We start from the raw sequence: 15,161 nt of genomic DNA on the forward strand, positions 1-15,161 counted from the left end.
GACAGTCCAGTTTCTCCCCGTATGAGTTTGGGTCCCCAGAGACTCTCCCAAAACTGGAGTTCAGAGTAGTCGGGAACTTGAGACTCCCTCCCAATTGAAAAAGACAACCGCGTCCTCAGTTGCCAGCCCTTTCCGTGTGCACCTCCGTACCTCTGCACTTTACTTCCGCACCTCCTCTGAGTCTCAGTGTGCTTTTCTCTTTCCTTCTAGTTGTAGAATTTCCACTCAGCCAGCCTTCCTGTGGTTCTGGATGATGTCCGTTTTGTCTTTTAGTTGTATATTTGAAGTGGTTGTGTGAGGCAGCAATTTCCGGTGTTTATCTATGCCGCCATCTTGGTTTCTCTCTGTACAATCTTTTTCAAATTGCACAGATTCTCTGCAATTTTCCTATCCCTTTCAGTTTTTTCTCTTAACTCATTCAGAAATAACTAAGTTTAGAACAACTTACTTTTAATTCTATATTACCAAAACTATATAATTCCTTTCCAATTTAATTCTGATTCTTAACTCTTGGAAACCTTGGTCTTTTAATGACAAGTAAGTAATTGACATTCCTCAGATTGGCAAGTGCATTTTACAGCTTCAGAAACAGCCTCCTGCTTCCCCATCAGCAAATGTATTCACATTTTAAAGAGACATATTTCAAATAAAAGATAAGATATGTTTATTAACAGATCCAAATCCATTCTCCAGCTTCTCACAATAAGAAACCCACAGACAGCAAACTCAGATCAATTAATGTTTCGGTGCCTATTATTTCAAAATATCTAAATACTTAATAATTTTTATTATTTAACCCAGCAAGACTCCAAAATTTTAAGTTACCAAAGATTTTGAAATATATATATATAATTTATATATATAATTTGTATATATAAAAATTATATTGTAAAACTTTATCAAAACCCTTCATTTTACTTATATCTATTCATTACGTATTAACAATTCTATAAGATTTAATAGTGGTGAGTTTGTGTGTGTGTGTGTGTGTGTGTTTAAATATATTTTTTTATTGCTTTCAGGGAGGAAGGGAGAGGGAGAGACAGAAACATCAATGATGAGAGAGAATCATTGATCAGTTGCCTCCTGCACACCTCCCATTGGGGATTGAGCCTGAAACCTGGGCATGTGCCCTTGACCGAATTGAACCCGGGACCCTTCAGTGCATAGGCCAACGCTCTATCCACTGAGACTAACTGGCTAGGGCAACAACTCCATAAGACTTTATTTTATTTTATTTTTTTTAAATTAAATCTTTATTGTTCTGATTACATTTGTTCCTCTTTTTTCCCCATAACTCCCCTTCTCCCAGTTCCCGCCCCACCCTCCGCCGTCACTCCCCACCCACTGTCCTCATCCATAGGTGCACGATTTTTGTCCAGTCTCTTCCCGCATCTCCCATTCCCCTTCCCCCCCCCCCCCCCCAAGAATAGTCAGTCCATTCCCCTTCTATGTCCCTGATTCATTGTAATCACCAGTTCATTCTGTACATCAGATTATTTATTCACTTGATTCTTAGATTCACTTGTTGATAGATGCATGTTTGTTGTTCACAATTTGTATCTTTACCTTTTTCTTCTTCCTCTTCTTAAAGGAAACCTTTCAGCATTTCGTATAGTACTGGTTTAGTGGTGATGAAGTCCTTTAGCTTTTCCTTATCTGTGAAGCTCTTTATCTGACCTTCAATTCTGAATGATAGCTTTGCTGGATAAAGTAATCTTGGTTGTAGGTTCTTGGTATTCAGCACTTTGAATATTTCTTGCCATTCCCTTCTGGCCTGCAAAGTTTCTGTTGAGAAATCAGCTGACAGTCGTATGGGTATTCCCTTGTAGGTAATTGAGTCTCTTTCTCTTGCTGCTTTTAAGATTCTCTCTTTGTCTTTTGCTCTTGGCATTTTAATGATGATGTGTCTTGGTGTGGTCCTCTTTGGATTCCTTTTGTTTGGGGTTCTCTTTGCTTCTTGGACCTGTAAGTCCATTTCTTTCACCAGGTGGGGGAAGTTTCCTGCCATTATTTCTTCAAATAGGTTTTCAATATCTTGCTGTCTCTCATCTTCTGGCACCCCTATTATTCTGATATTAGTGCGCTTGAAGCTGTCCCAGAGGCTCCTTACACTATCTTCACACTTTCGGATTCTTTTTTCATTTTGCTTTTCCAGTTGGGTGTTTTTTGTCAAATCTTTGGTTTGATTCTTGTGCTCCTCTGGTCTGCTATTTGGTATAATATTCTTTATTTCAGTCCGTGTATGCTTACTTTCTAATTTCTTTATCGTAGCATCGAGGGTCTCATTAGTTTTTGTGAGGCTCTGCACAAGTTTATAGCAAGCCCTCAAAATTGCGATTCTTAGCTCCATATCCTCCATTTCTGTCATGTTTTTTTGTCTCCGCATCTTTTATGCTTTCTTGGTGCACCCCCTTGTGGTCTTTGTGTGCAGTCTTGTTCTAGCCAAGCCTTAATTGTTGCAGTTAACACTAGAGGGATTTGACCACCAGGCCGACTGGCTGTAGGAGTCAGCTGTGTAGAAAACGTCTGCCTTCTGGGGAGGCGCTAATCCAGCCTTTGCCTGAGGCGATCGGCAGATGGCTGTGTGCAGGGTTTGGGTGGGGCGGGCTCAACAGGGCGGGCGGAGGGAGCAGTTATGGCCGCTCTCAGTCCCGTTCCCAGAGGCTCTGCTTCTCAGAACCCCGGCAGCGGCTGCAAACCTCGGAGAGAAAGCTGCCCTCAGGTTCCAACTGATGCCGGATCCCGCTTCTCCCGTTTGAGTTTGGGTCCCTAGAGACTCGCCCGGATCTGGAGCCCAGAGTCTGAGACTCCCTCCTGATTGAAAATGACAACCGCGCCCTCAGCCACCAGCCCGCTTTCGCGCGCACCTCGGTACCTTTGTATTTTCCACACTGCGCCTCATCTGAGCCTCGGTTTGCTGTTCTCTTTCCTTCTAGTTGTAGAGTCTCTCTTCAGCCAGCCTTCCTGTGGTTCTGGGTGAAGTCCGTTCCGTCTTTTAGTTGTATTTTTGAAATGGTTGTTTGCGGCAGCGGTCTCCGGTGTTTACCTACGCCGCCATCTTGGTCTCTTCAACTCCATAAGACTTTAAAGTTAATTATTACCCAAGGCATTTTGTTGGCAAATTTTGTGACAGGGATGACATGACCTTGACAACTTTTAGGAGGCTGGGGAGAAGGCTGAGGAGAAGGGAGAGGCCGTTCCCAGGACTGAGCGCCCGGGCCCTCCAGCGACTTTAGTGGTCTCCTCCCGCTGCCACCTCTGCAGCCCGCTCTGTGGCACTTCTGCCCATCCAGCCCTCCAGGAGAAAGACTTGGGGGGCGGGGATAGGGTAGGAGAATTATTCCCCACGTTTCCTGTCTGAGTAGACAGGAAATGATGTAGCAACATGAAATCTTGCATATAAGAAGAGATCTTATCCCATTTCAAAGAAGAAACTAAAACAACCTCTAAAGTAAATAAATGAGTCCTCTCAAAAGAAGGGACCGGGACAGTGGCCTTAGACTCTTGTCTCACCAGCCTGCACAGCCAATGCCCTCACAAGGGCTGAGGGGCACAAAGCCCAGAGCAGAGACAGAGGGTTCCCAGGGCTCACGAACAGCGAGGAGCAAACCAAATCCCAAAAGATAAGAGAGCAAGCAAAGCACATGTATGATCAAAGTTACATCACAGACAGACAGGAACTCTCACTAGCTAAGCACTACAGGCGGCTGATGCCTTGAGAGGGAGCGCAGGGAGGGTCCCCGAGATAAAGAACTCTCGGCAGCTGCTGGGAACTTCCTGCAACCCCTGCCACGGGTTCGGCCCCCACAGGCAGCTGGGTCCCCCAGACAAGTGGGATGTGCCCATCTTTAAACAAATTAAACCAAACAACAGAGAGACACACAACAACAATCAATAGAGACACTCTGCACATTCACAGGTGCACACAACCCACAGACAAGGGCTTCACACCGTGCTCCTTGCCTGTCCAGCCAGACACCTCAGAATGCCCTGTGTTTTAAAAACCACCGCAGCGGAGCGATGTCAAGGCCGGCTGCAGGCCTCTTGTCACTGGACCTGATCAGGCTCGCCCAGACGAGAGGCAGCAAATGCCTCCCAAGTCACACACAGTGCGCGCTTCCGCCGTACAGAGCAGCCCATCCGAGAGCAGCCAGTGCCTCTGCCATACAAACACGCTTGATTCCTCCTCGTGTCATACGAAAAGGCTTGATTCACTCGGGCGGATGACAGGGGGACGGGAGCTGAGGGTGGACTCCACAGGAAAATTCCGGCAGCGCTGCAGGTAAACAAAGGCCCCGTTTCAGCCCTGGGAACCCTCAGTGCAGGCAGCCAGCAAACGCTGCAGTGCTCACCCGGGAAGAAGTCCTGCTTGGGTCCTGGCAGAGTTGCTATTGTGATACTGGACACAACTGGTCTGAGGCCACCTGTCACTACTTGAGCCAAACTAAGCAGAGACAGGGTTGAGTCACATCTGAGCGTTTATTCCAATCCCGCCAGCAGCATGGGGAGCAGGCAGTCACCTTGGAAGTCCTGGTTTGGCCCCTCCCAGCTGGCTGATAATATAGGGAAGAGGGGAGACAGCTACGTAGGGTCTGCGGCCGGCCTTCAGGAGCTCAGAGCCCCTAACAAGGGGGCTAACCTGTGATGGGACACACAGCTCAGCTGCCTGGGCCTGGAGGATGGTCAGCGTCCCTGAGAGAAACTCCGGGGGGGGGTGGGGGGGTCAGGGTCCGGCACAGCCACCGAGTCACAGCGTGCCCTGCCCTTGGTCTGTTCTCAACATGCATTTCTTTCCTGAGTCCTGGACCCAGCGAGGCATCTTATCCGTTACAGCCGGTCAGCCGCCGGGGCCCAGGGTCTGTGGGGAAGCTTCTCACCTATAGTTAGTGAGGTGCGTGACTATTAAAGACCTGGGGCTCTCTTCTCATTACGTGACCTTCCTCCTGTCATTTCCAGAACATTCCCATCACCTCAAAAGGAGGCCCTGTACCCATTTAGCAGTCACTCCCCAGCCCCTCCCTCCCCAGCTCCCAGCAGCCACTGATCTGCTTCTGTCTCTGTCGCCTGTTCTGGGCACTGAATAAAAATGGAGCCACACAATGTCGAGCTTTCGGCTGGCTTCCCGCCTCAGCACACTGCTGTCCAGGCTCGTCCACGTGGCAGCACATGTCAGCACGTCCTGGCTCCCGTGGGGAGCGCAGCTCAATGCCGCATAAACCAGCCTCTTCTGTCACTGGTCAACCGGCACCCAGCTGCTTCCTCCTTCCGGCCATTTGACTAACGCTGCTGTGAACATCTGTGTAAAGGTTTTCTTTCCAATTCTTTGGGGTATATTCCTAGCAGTGCAGCTGTGGGGTTGTATGGCAACTCCATGGTTAACTTTTGGGGAACTTCCCAACTGTTTTTCATAGAAGCTGCACCATTTTTTTCATTTCCACCGTCAATGGAAGAGGGTTCCAGTTTCCCCACATCTTTGCCAACACTTATCTTACTTTTTCTTTTAAGCTAAAGTGATTTTTCAAAAATTTGTTATTGCTTTCAGAGAGGAAGGAAGAGGGAGAGAGAGATAGAAACGTCAATGATGAGAGAGAACCATTGATTGGTTGCCTCCTGCATGCCCCCTACTGGGGATCCAGCTCGCAACCCAGGCATGTGCCCTTGACCAGAATCAGGCCAGGGACCTTCCAGTCCACAGGCTGATGTTCTATCCACTGAGCACACCGGCCAGGGCACTCATTTTACTTTTAAAAACATCATAGTCGCCCTAGCGCATGTGAAGTGGCATCTCACCGCAGTGGCTGGCCCGCTCTGGTGGGTCACACGTTTTTTCACTCACTTGCTGGCCTTCGTACGTCTTCCTTGGACAAGTGGCTGTTCTAGTCCTTTGCCCACCTTAAAACTGGGCCATTTGCCCTGTTAGTTGTTGAGTTATGAGTTCCTTAAGTATTCTGGACACTGCACCTTTATTGCCGTCTGCTTTACAAATGCCTCCTCCCATTCTGTGGGTTGCCTATCTATTGATAGTGTCTTTCGGTGCATAAATGGTATTATTTGTGTGAAATCCAGTTTACCTATGTTTTCTTTTGTTGCCTGTGCTTTTGGTTCATACCCAATAATCTTCACCAAATCCAATGTATGAAGCTTTCCCCCCTTGGTCTTCTTCTAAGAGTTTAATAGTTTTTACTATCCATTTAGGTGTTTGATCCATTTTTGGTTAATTTTTACATGCAGTGAGGTCAGGGTCCAACTCTATTCTTTCGTGTGGCTATTAGCGGTCCCAGACCATCTGTTGAAGAGTCTATTCTTTCTCCATTGAATGATCTCGGCGTCCCTGTCAAATATAAAATGACGGCATAATTATGGATTTACGTATGAACTCTCAATCCATTTCATTAATGTACTCGGGGCCCGGTGCACGAATCCATGCACGGGTGGGGTCCCTCGGCCTGGCTGGTGATGTGGGCTGATTGGGGCCGTGGGAGGTTCTGATCAGGCCATGGGGTGGGGGGCTGGCTGGCCAAGGGGAGGGACCAAGGGAGGTTGGCTGTGGGAGCGCACTGACCAGAAGGAGGCAGCTCCTGCATTGAGTGTCTGCCCCTTAGTGGTCAGTGCGTGTCATGGTGACCAGCTGACCAGTCATTCACTCGCTTAGGCTTTTACATAGAGAGATATGTCTACCCACGTGCCAGCACCACACTGAGCTGACTGTAGCTCAATGGTTAGTTTGAAAGCAGGAAGGGTGAGTCCTCCAATTTTTCTCTTCTTTTTCAACATTATTTTGGATATTCATGATATCTTGCAATTCCATATGAATTATAGCAGGGGTCCTCAAACTATGGCCCGCGGGCCACATGCGGCCCGCCGAAAACACTTATCCGGCCCGCCGGGTGTTTTTGCCGCCGCAGTGTGCATAGGAATTTGTTCATAGTTTTTTTTTAAACTATAGTCCGGCCCTCCAACGGTCTGAGGGACAGTGAACTGGCCCCCTGTTTAAAAAGTTTGAGGACCCCTGAATTATAGGATCAGCTCTTCCATATCTACAAAAAATTGGGATTTTTATAGGGTAGTATTATCAATATCAACCTTTCCAATCCATAATTTCTTTAATTTCCAATGTTTTCTAGTCTTCAGCATGCAAGTCTTTCACCTCCTTGGATTGTTCATTGCTAGGGAATAGCAGTAAAAATGGTTTTTTCGTGTTGATCCTGTACCTGGAAACTCTGCTAAATTTGCTTAATAGAAGGAATAGTAGTTCTGTGGATTCTCTGAATTATCTGTAAGGTCATGTCATCTTGTAAGCAGAGATAGTTTTGCTTCTTCCTTTTCAATTTGGGTGTCGTTTGTTTCTTTTCTTTGCCTAAATGCCCTGGCTCGTGTTCCAAAGTGTGTTGAATAAAAGTCGTGAAATGGGCATCTTTGCTTTGTTTCTGGCTTAGGGGAGCTCTCGGACTTTCACCGCTGAGTGTGATGTTACCTGTGAGCTTTCACAGACGCCCTTGTCACCTGGAGGAAGTTCCCTCTGTTCCCCGCTGGGTGAGTGTCTCATCATAAAAGGGTGTTTTTTGTCCAATACCTTTTCTGTACCAACTGAAATGATCATGTAGTTTTTACCCTTCATCTGCTGGTGTCATATCTGTTACATTGGTTGGGCAGCTCTAATCAGCTGGAGATCTGAATTCTAATAAGAAATCCTCTTATTTTTATTTATTTATTTATTTATTTTATTTTTTTTTACTAGGCAAAGATCTTTATTAACCTGTTTCAAACTTTATTCCCAAGCTTCTTCAGCTTAATTAGCTGCAAAGAATGATTTATGTATAAGCAAAAACTGAAAAGAGCTGCAATGTCCAGGGGCATTGGGCTAAAAAATATTAGAGATCTAGATTTTATCAGATCCATAAACAAAATTTGAAAAAGCAGTCATAATACAAAATAGCAGCTCCCAGAAACTACTTCAAGTTTATCTTCTACAGAAGTTGACTCAATTCAGTTTGCTTCATTCTTGGAAGCCTCATCAAAATTCTCCACAAGATCTGGAACTTCATCATCATCATCCTCTCCAGTAGCAAGTGGCGCTTTTCCATCCACAGATTGTTTGGGCAGAACTTCAGCCAGTCTCCTTACACCAGTCAGACTGTCTGTCCAAGCTGGTTTAAGATGCTGGGTAGCATTTCTGTCAGCTGCTTGGTCTCAGCATGGCCTATAATGGTGAAAGTGTTCGCTGCCAGAGATGCCTGAACTTTAGGGTTGTTAAAGTGGATCACTGTTCCTTGGTTTGTAAACATATTTACCTCTTCAATACCAGAGATATTGTTTACCCCTAACTTCTTTAAGGAGAACTGAAGTTTCTTATCATCTGCTGTAGCTGTTCTGTGAACCACCTTCTTCTTTCTACGAGCAGTTCCTTTCCCACCAATGCGCACTTGAGCCTGCAGTTTGGCGAGTTTCTCTTGGTTCATGATAGTCTCTTTCATCTTGTTGGAGAGGAAACGGGGCGCGCGGGGGACTAGGGCTGATGCTCAGGGGGTCTAGGGCAGACCAGCTGAGAATAAGCGCCTCTTATTTTTAATAGTTGACATGCATTTAAAAAATCGAGAACCAAATGGGCTTGGGGGCACTCGTCTGAAATCTCTGATCAAGAAACTTAGAAGTCATTCTTCCCCTTTGACTTGAACCCACCTCTAGGGATCCACGCAGAAGAAATATCCCAGACTACGTCCAAGTGGCAGACCTGTGCGTGGGCATCTCCCTACGCCCAGACCTGGACGGTCCGACACCAGCAGGGAAGGCACGCAGAGCCCCTTGGCCGTGGGCGGGCATTTCGGTGAGGACTGTGGGGGTCATCCTAACAGGGTGACGCAACATCAACAGCTGTCGCTCATGGCATTGCGCTGGTTGTCACTGTAAACACACCCTCCCTTTTCTTTTCCTGCAACAAAAAGCAGAGGCCCAGCCTCCCTGCCGGCTGGCCCCACAGTCCGAGTTCCCCTGCCCTCCTCACACCCTCTCTCTCCTTCCCAAATCGGGCAGAACGTGTAGCTGTGACTTTGCTTTTTCCTTCTTGGCACTTTCCACATTTGACTCATATTTTAAAACATTTTAATCACAGAAGCACATTTCCACATACCCACTTCCCTTTGTGCTCACCTGGTCCACCCATGGGGGCCCTGCCTGTCACATGTGGGAAATGCTTTGGGTGGAAACTCACCCCGGCCCAGACCATCCCCTTCTTTGCAAGCGTCCGGACCATGGCATTGGGCCTGCTGGCTGGCAGGACCGCCTTCTTCCAGATTAAACACGAGGCCGTGCTGAAGCTCTCGCTAAGAGCTGGGTAGCCGCGTTTCTTGAGATGCAGTTTAGGAAACACGGAAACGCGACCATCCTCCTCTGGCTCATCCTGTGAAACCTGAGTTCCGTCTGAGCGTCGGCCTCCCCGGCGATGGCCTGCCTTGGTAAGGGGAGACCTGAGGCTGCGGTGTGAGGCTGAGGGACAGGCCGGGCTGCCAGAGGCAGATGCGGGGGAGAAAAAGCTACACAACCCCTGAGTCCAGTCCATCGTCACTGAGGTGACCCCAGGGCCCAGGGACAGCTGCCTGCAGGAGCCAGGCTTTGAGCCGGGCCTCTGTGCTGGGCTTCAGAGTGAGCCCCCATAATCCATGTCCTCCTGGATCTGTGAGTGTGACCTCATTTAGAAATAAGATGCCATCAAGCTAAGATGAGGTCACACTGGGTTAGGTTGGGCCCTACTCAGTGATGGAGGCCCAGGCCCTTACAGGAAAGGGAAAAGGACCCACAGGAGAGGCCTGTGAGAGGCAGAGGCGGGGCGGAGGTGGGGAGGGGGCAGAAGCGGGGGGTGTGTGCAGAGGCGGGGTGTGTGCAGAAGCGGGGAGTGTGTGCAGAAGCGGGGGTGTATGCAGAAGCGGGGGGTATGTGCAGAAGCGGGGAGTGTGTGCAGAAGCGGGGTGTGTGTGCAGAGGCGGGGTGTGTGTACAGAGGCGGGGTGTGTGTGCAGAGGCGGGGTGTGTGTACAGAGGCGGGGTGTGTGTACAGAGGCGGGGTGTGTGCGCAGAGGCGGGGGTGTGTGCACAGAGGCGGGGGTGTGTGTGTACAGAGGCGGGGGTGTGTGTGCACAGAGGCGGGGGTGTGTGTGTACAGAGGCGGGGGTGTGTGTACAGAGGCGGGGTGTGTGTACAGAGGCGGGGTGTGTGTACAGAGGCGGGGTGTGTGCGCAGAGGCGGGGGTGTGTGCACAGAGGCGGGGGTGTGTGTGTACAGAGGCGGGGGTGTGTGTGTGCAGAGGCGGGGGTGTGTGTGTGCAGAGGCGGGGGGTGTGTGTGTACAGAGGCAGGGGTGTATGTGTGCAGAGGCGGGGTGTGTGTGTACAGAAGTGGGGGTGTGTGTGTGCAGAGGCGGGATGAGTGTGTACAGAGGCGGGGTGTGTGTACAGAGGCGGGGCGGTGTGTGTGTACAGAGGTGGGGGTGTGTGTGTGCAGAGGCGGGGGTGTGTGTGTGCAGAGGCGGGGGTGTGTGTGTGCAGAGGCGGGGTGTGTGTGCAGAGGCGGGGGTGTGTGTGTGCAGAAGCGGGGAGTGTGTGCAGAAGCGGGGTGTGTGTGCAGAGGCGGGGGTGTGTGTACAGAGGCGGGGTGTGTGTGCAGAGGCGGGGGGTGTGTGTACAGAGGCGGGGTGTGTGTACAGAGGCGGGGGTGTGTGCGCAGAGGCGGGGGTGTGTGTGCACAGAGGCGGGGGTGTGTGTGTACAGAGGCGGGGGTGTGTGTGTGCAGAGGCGGGGGTGTGTGTGTGCAGAGGCGGGGGGTGTGTGCAGAGGCGGGGGTGTGTGTACAGAGGCGGGGTGTGTGTGTGCAGAGGCGGGGGTGTGTGTGTGCAGAGGCGGGGGGTGTGTGCAGAGGCGGGGGTGTGTGTGTGCAGAGGCGGGGGGTGTGTGCAGAGGCGGGGGGTGTGTGTGCAGAGGCGGGGGTGTGTGTACAGAGGCGGGGTGTGTGCAGAGGCGGGGCGGGTGCAGAGGCGGGGGGTGTGTGTACAGAGGCGGGGTGTGTGTGTGCAGAGGCGGGGGTGTGTGTGTACAGAGACGGGGGTGTGTGTGTGCAGAGGCGGGGGTGTGTGTACAGAGGCGGGGGGTGTGTGTACAGAGGCGGGGTGTGTGTGTACAGAGGCGGGGGTGTGTGTGTGCAGAGGCGGGGGTGTGTGTACAGAGGCGGGGGGTGTGTGTGTGCAGAGGCGGGGGTGTGTGTGTGCAGAGGCGGGGGGTGTGTGTGCAGAGGCGGGGGTGTGTGTGTACAGAGGCGGGGTGTGTGTGTGCAGAGGCGGGGGTGTGTGTGTGCAGAGGCGGGGGGTGAGTGCAGAGGCGGGGGTGTGTGTGTGCAGAGGCGGGGGGTGTGTGCAGAGGCGGGGGGTGTGTGTGCAGAGGCGGGGGTGTGTGTACAGAGGCGGGGTGTGTGCAGAGGCGGGGGGTGTGTGTGCAGAGGCGGGGGTGTGTGTGCACAGAGGCGGGGGTGTGTGTGTGCAGAGGCGGGGGAGTGTGTGTGCAGAGGCGGGGGGTGTGTGTGTGCAGAGGCGGGGTGTGTGTGTACAGAGGCGGGGTGTGTGCAGAGGCGGGGGTGTGAGTGTGCAGAGGCGGGGGTGTGTGTGTGCAGAGGCGGGTGTGTGTGTGTACAGAGGCGGGGTGTGTGCAGAGGCGGGGGGTGTGTGCAGAGGCGGGGGTGTGTGTGTGCAGAGGCGGGGGGTGTGTGCAGAGGCGGGGGTGTGTGTGTGCAGAGGCGGGGGGTGTGTGCAGAGGCGGGGGTGTGTGTGTACAGAGGCGGGGGGTGTGTGTGTACAGAGGCGGGGGTGTGTGTACAGAGGCGGGGGTGTGTGTGTGCAGAGGCGGGGGGTGTGTGTGTGCAGAGGCGGGGGGTGTGTGTGTGCAGAGGCGGGGGGTGTGTGCAGAGGCGGGGGTGTGTGTGTACAGAGGCGGGGGTGTGTGTGTACAGAGGCGGGGGTGTGTGTACAGAGGCGGGGGTGTGTGTGTGCAGATGCGGGGGGTGTGTGTGTGCAGAGGCGGGAGGTGTGTGCAGAGGCGGGGGGTGTGTGTGTGCAGAGGCGGGGGGTGTGTGCAGAGGCGGGGGTGTGTGTGTGCAGAGGCGGGGGGTGTGTGCAGAGGCGGGGGTGTGTGTGTACAGAGGCGGGGGTGTGTGTACAGAGGCGGGGTGTGTGTGCAGAGGCGGGGTGTGTGTACAGAGGCGGGGTGTGTGTGCAGAGGCGGGGTGTGTGTACAGAGGCGGGGTGTGTGTACAGAGGCGGGGTGTGTGCGCAGAGGCGGGGGTGTGTGCACAGAGGCGGGGGGTGTGTGTGTACAGAGGCGGGGGTGTGTGTGCACAGAGGCGGGGGTGTGTGTGTACAGAGGCGGGGGTGTGTGTACAGAGGCGGGGTGTGTGTACAGAGGCGGGGTGTGTGTACAGAGGCGGGGTGTGTGCGCAGAGGCGGGGGTGTGTGCACAGAGGCGGGGGTGTGTGTGTACAGAGGCGGGGGTGTGTGTGTGCAGAGGCGGGGGTGTGTGTGTGCAGAGGCGGGGGGTGTGTGTGTACAGAGGCAGGGGTGTATGTGTGCAGAGGCGGGGTGTGTGTGTACAGAAGTGGGGGTGTGTGTGTGCAGAGGCGGGATGAGTGTGTACAGAGGCGGGGGTGTGTGTGTACAGAGGTGGGGGTGTGTGTGTGCAGAGGCGGGGGTGTGTGTGTGCAGAGGCGGGGGTGTGTGTGTGCAGAGGCGGGGTGTGTGTGCAGAGGCGGGGGTGTGTGTGTGCAGAAGCGGGGAGTGTGTGCAGAAGCGGGGTGTGTGTGCAGAGGCGGGGGTGTGTGTACAGAGGCGGGGTGTGTGTGCAGAGGCGGGGGTGTGTGTGCAGAGGCGGGGTGTGTGCACAGAGGCGGGGGTGTGTGCGCAGAGGCGGGGGTGTGTGTGCACAGAGGCGGGGGTGTGTGTGTACAGAGGCGGGGGTGTGTGTGTGCAGAGGCGGGGGTGTGTGTGTGCAGAGGCGGGGGTGTGTGCAGAGGCGGGGGTGTGTGTACAGAGGCGGGGTGTGTGTGTGCAGAGGCGGGGGTGTGTGTGTGCAGAGGCGGGGGGTGTGTGTGCAGAGGCGGGGGTGTGTGTGTACAGAGGCGGGGTGTGTGTGTGCAGAGGCGGGGGTGTGTGTGTGCAGAGGCGGGGGGTGAGTGCAGAGGCGGGGGTGTGTGTGTGCAGAGGCGGGGGGTGTGTGCAGAGGCGGGGGGTGTGTGTGCAGAGGCGGGGGTGTGTGTACAGAGGCGGGGTGTGTGCAGAGGCGGGGGGTGTGTGCGCAGAGGCGGGGGTGTGTGTGCGCAGAGGCGGGGGTGTGTGTGTGCAGAGGCGGGGGAGTGTGTGTGCAGAGGCGGGGGTGTGTGTGTGCAGAGGCGGGGTGTGTGTGTACAGAGGCGGGGTGTGTGCAGAGGCGGGGGTGTGAGTGTGCAGAGGCGGGGGTGTGTGTGTGCAGAGGCGGGTGTGTGTGTGTACAGAGGCGGGGTGTGTGCAGAGGCGGGGGGTGTGTGCAGAGGCGGGGGTGTGTGTGTGCAGAGGCGGGGGGTGTGTGCAGAGGCGGGGGTGTGTGTGTGCAGAGGCGGGGGGTGTGTGCAGAGGCGGGGGTGTGTGTGTACAGAGGCGCGGGTGTGTGTGTACAGAGGCGGGGGTGTGTGTACAGAGGCGGGGGTGTGTGTGTGCAGAGGCGGGGGGTGTGTGTTGCAGAGGCGGGGGGTGTGTGTGTGCAGAGGCGGGGGGTGTGTGCAGAGGCGGGGGTGTGTGTGTACAGAGGAGGGGGTGTGTGTGTACAGAGGCGGGGGTGTGTGTACAGAGGCGGGGGTGTGTGTGTGCAGAGGCGGGGGGTGTGTGTGTGCAGAGGCGGGGGGTGTGTGTGTGCAGAGGCGGGAGGTGTGTGCAGAGGCGGGGGTGTGTGTGTGCAGAGGCGGGGGGTGTGTGCAGAGGCGGGGGTGTGTGTGTGCAGAGGCGGGGGGTGTGTGCAGAGGCGGGGGTGTGTGTGTACAGAGGCGGGGGTGTGTGTACAGAGGCGGGGGTGTGTGTGTGCAGAGGCGGGGGTGTGTGTGTGCAGAGGCGGGGGGTGTGTGTGTACAGAGGCGGGGGTGTGTGTACAGAGGCGGGGTGAGTGTGTACAGAGGCGGGGGTGTGTGTGTGCAGAGGCGGGGGTGTGTGTGTACAGAGGCGGGGTGTGTGCAGAGGCGGGGGTGTGTGTGTGCAGAGGCGGGGGTGTGTGTGTACAGAGGCGGGGGTGTGTGTACAGAGGCGGGGGTGTGTGTGTGCAGAGGCGGGGGTGTGTGTGTACAGAGGCGGGGTGTGTGTGTACAGAGGCGGGGTGTGTGCAGAGGCAGGGTGTGTGTGTGCAGAGGCGGGTGTGTGTGTACAGAGGCGGGGTGTGTGTGTACAGAGGCGGGTGTGTGTGTGCAGAGGCGGGTGTGTGTGTGCAGAGGCGGGTGTGTGTGTACAGAGGCGGGTGTGTGTGTACAGAGGCGGGGTGTGTGTGTGCAGAGGCGGGGGTGTGTGTGCAGAGGCAGGGGTGTGTGTGTACAGAGGCGGGGTGTGTGTGTACAGAGGCGGGGTGTGTGTGCAGAGGCGGGGGTGAGTGTGTACAGAGGCGGGGTGAGTGTGTACAGAGGCGGGGCTGTGTGTGTGCAGAGGCGGGGGGGTGTGTGCAGAGGCGGGTGTGTGTGTGTACAGAGGCGGGGTGTGTGTGTGCAGAGGCGGGGGTGTGTGTGCAGAGGCGGGGGTGTGTGTGTACAGAGGCGGGGTGTGTGTGTACAGAGGCGGGGTGTGTGTGTGCAGAGGCGGGGGTGTGTGTGCAGAGGCGGGGGTGTGTGTGCAGAGGCGGGGGTGTGTGTGCAGAGGCGGGTGTGTGTGTACAGAGGCGGGTGTGTGTGTACAGAGGCGGGGTGTGTGTGTACAGAGGCGGGTGTGTGTGTGCAGAGGCGGGTGTGTGTGTGCAGAGGCGGGTGTGTGTGTACAGAGGCGGGGTGTGTGTGTACAGAGGCGGGTGTGTGTGTGCAGAGGCGGGTGTGTGTGTACAGAGGCGGGTGTGTGTGTGCAGAGGCGGGTGTGTGTGTGCAGAGGCGGGTGTGTGTGTACCGAGGCGGGTGTGTGTGTACAGAG

The 15,161-nt window shown here is 54.4% G+C and overlaps 1 pseudogene; it reads right to left on the minus strand.

Moving 5' to 3' along the window:
* Positions 1-7,733: 7,733 nt before the first annotated feature.
* On the minus strand, positions 7,734-8,553 carry LOC138993745 (transcription factor BTF3 pseudogene; annotated as a pseudogene).
* Positions 8,554-15,161: the final 6,608 nt, after the last annotated feature.

The sequence above is a fragment of the Myotis yumanensis genome, unplaced genomic scaffold (genome assembly GCF_028538775.1).
Source record: "Myotis yumanensis isolate MYYU_CA2020_CCGP unplaced genomic scaffold, mMyoYum1.0.hap1 SCAF_16, whole genome shotgun sequence".
Taxonomy (NCBI): Eukaryota; Metazoa; Chordata; class Mammalia; order Chiroptera; family Vespertilionidae; genus Myotis; species Myotis yumanensis.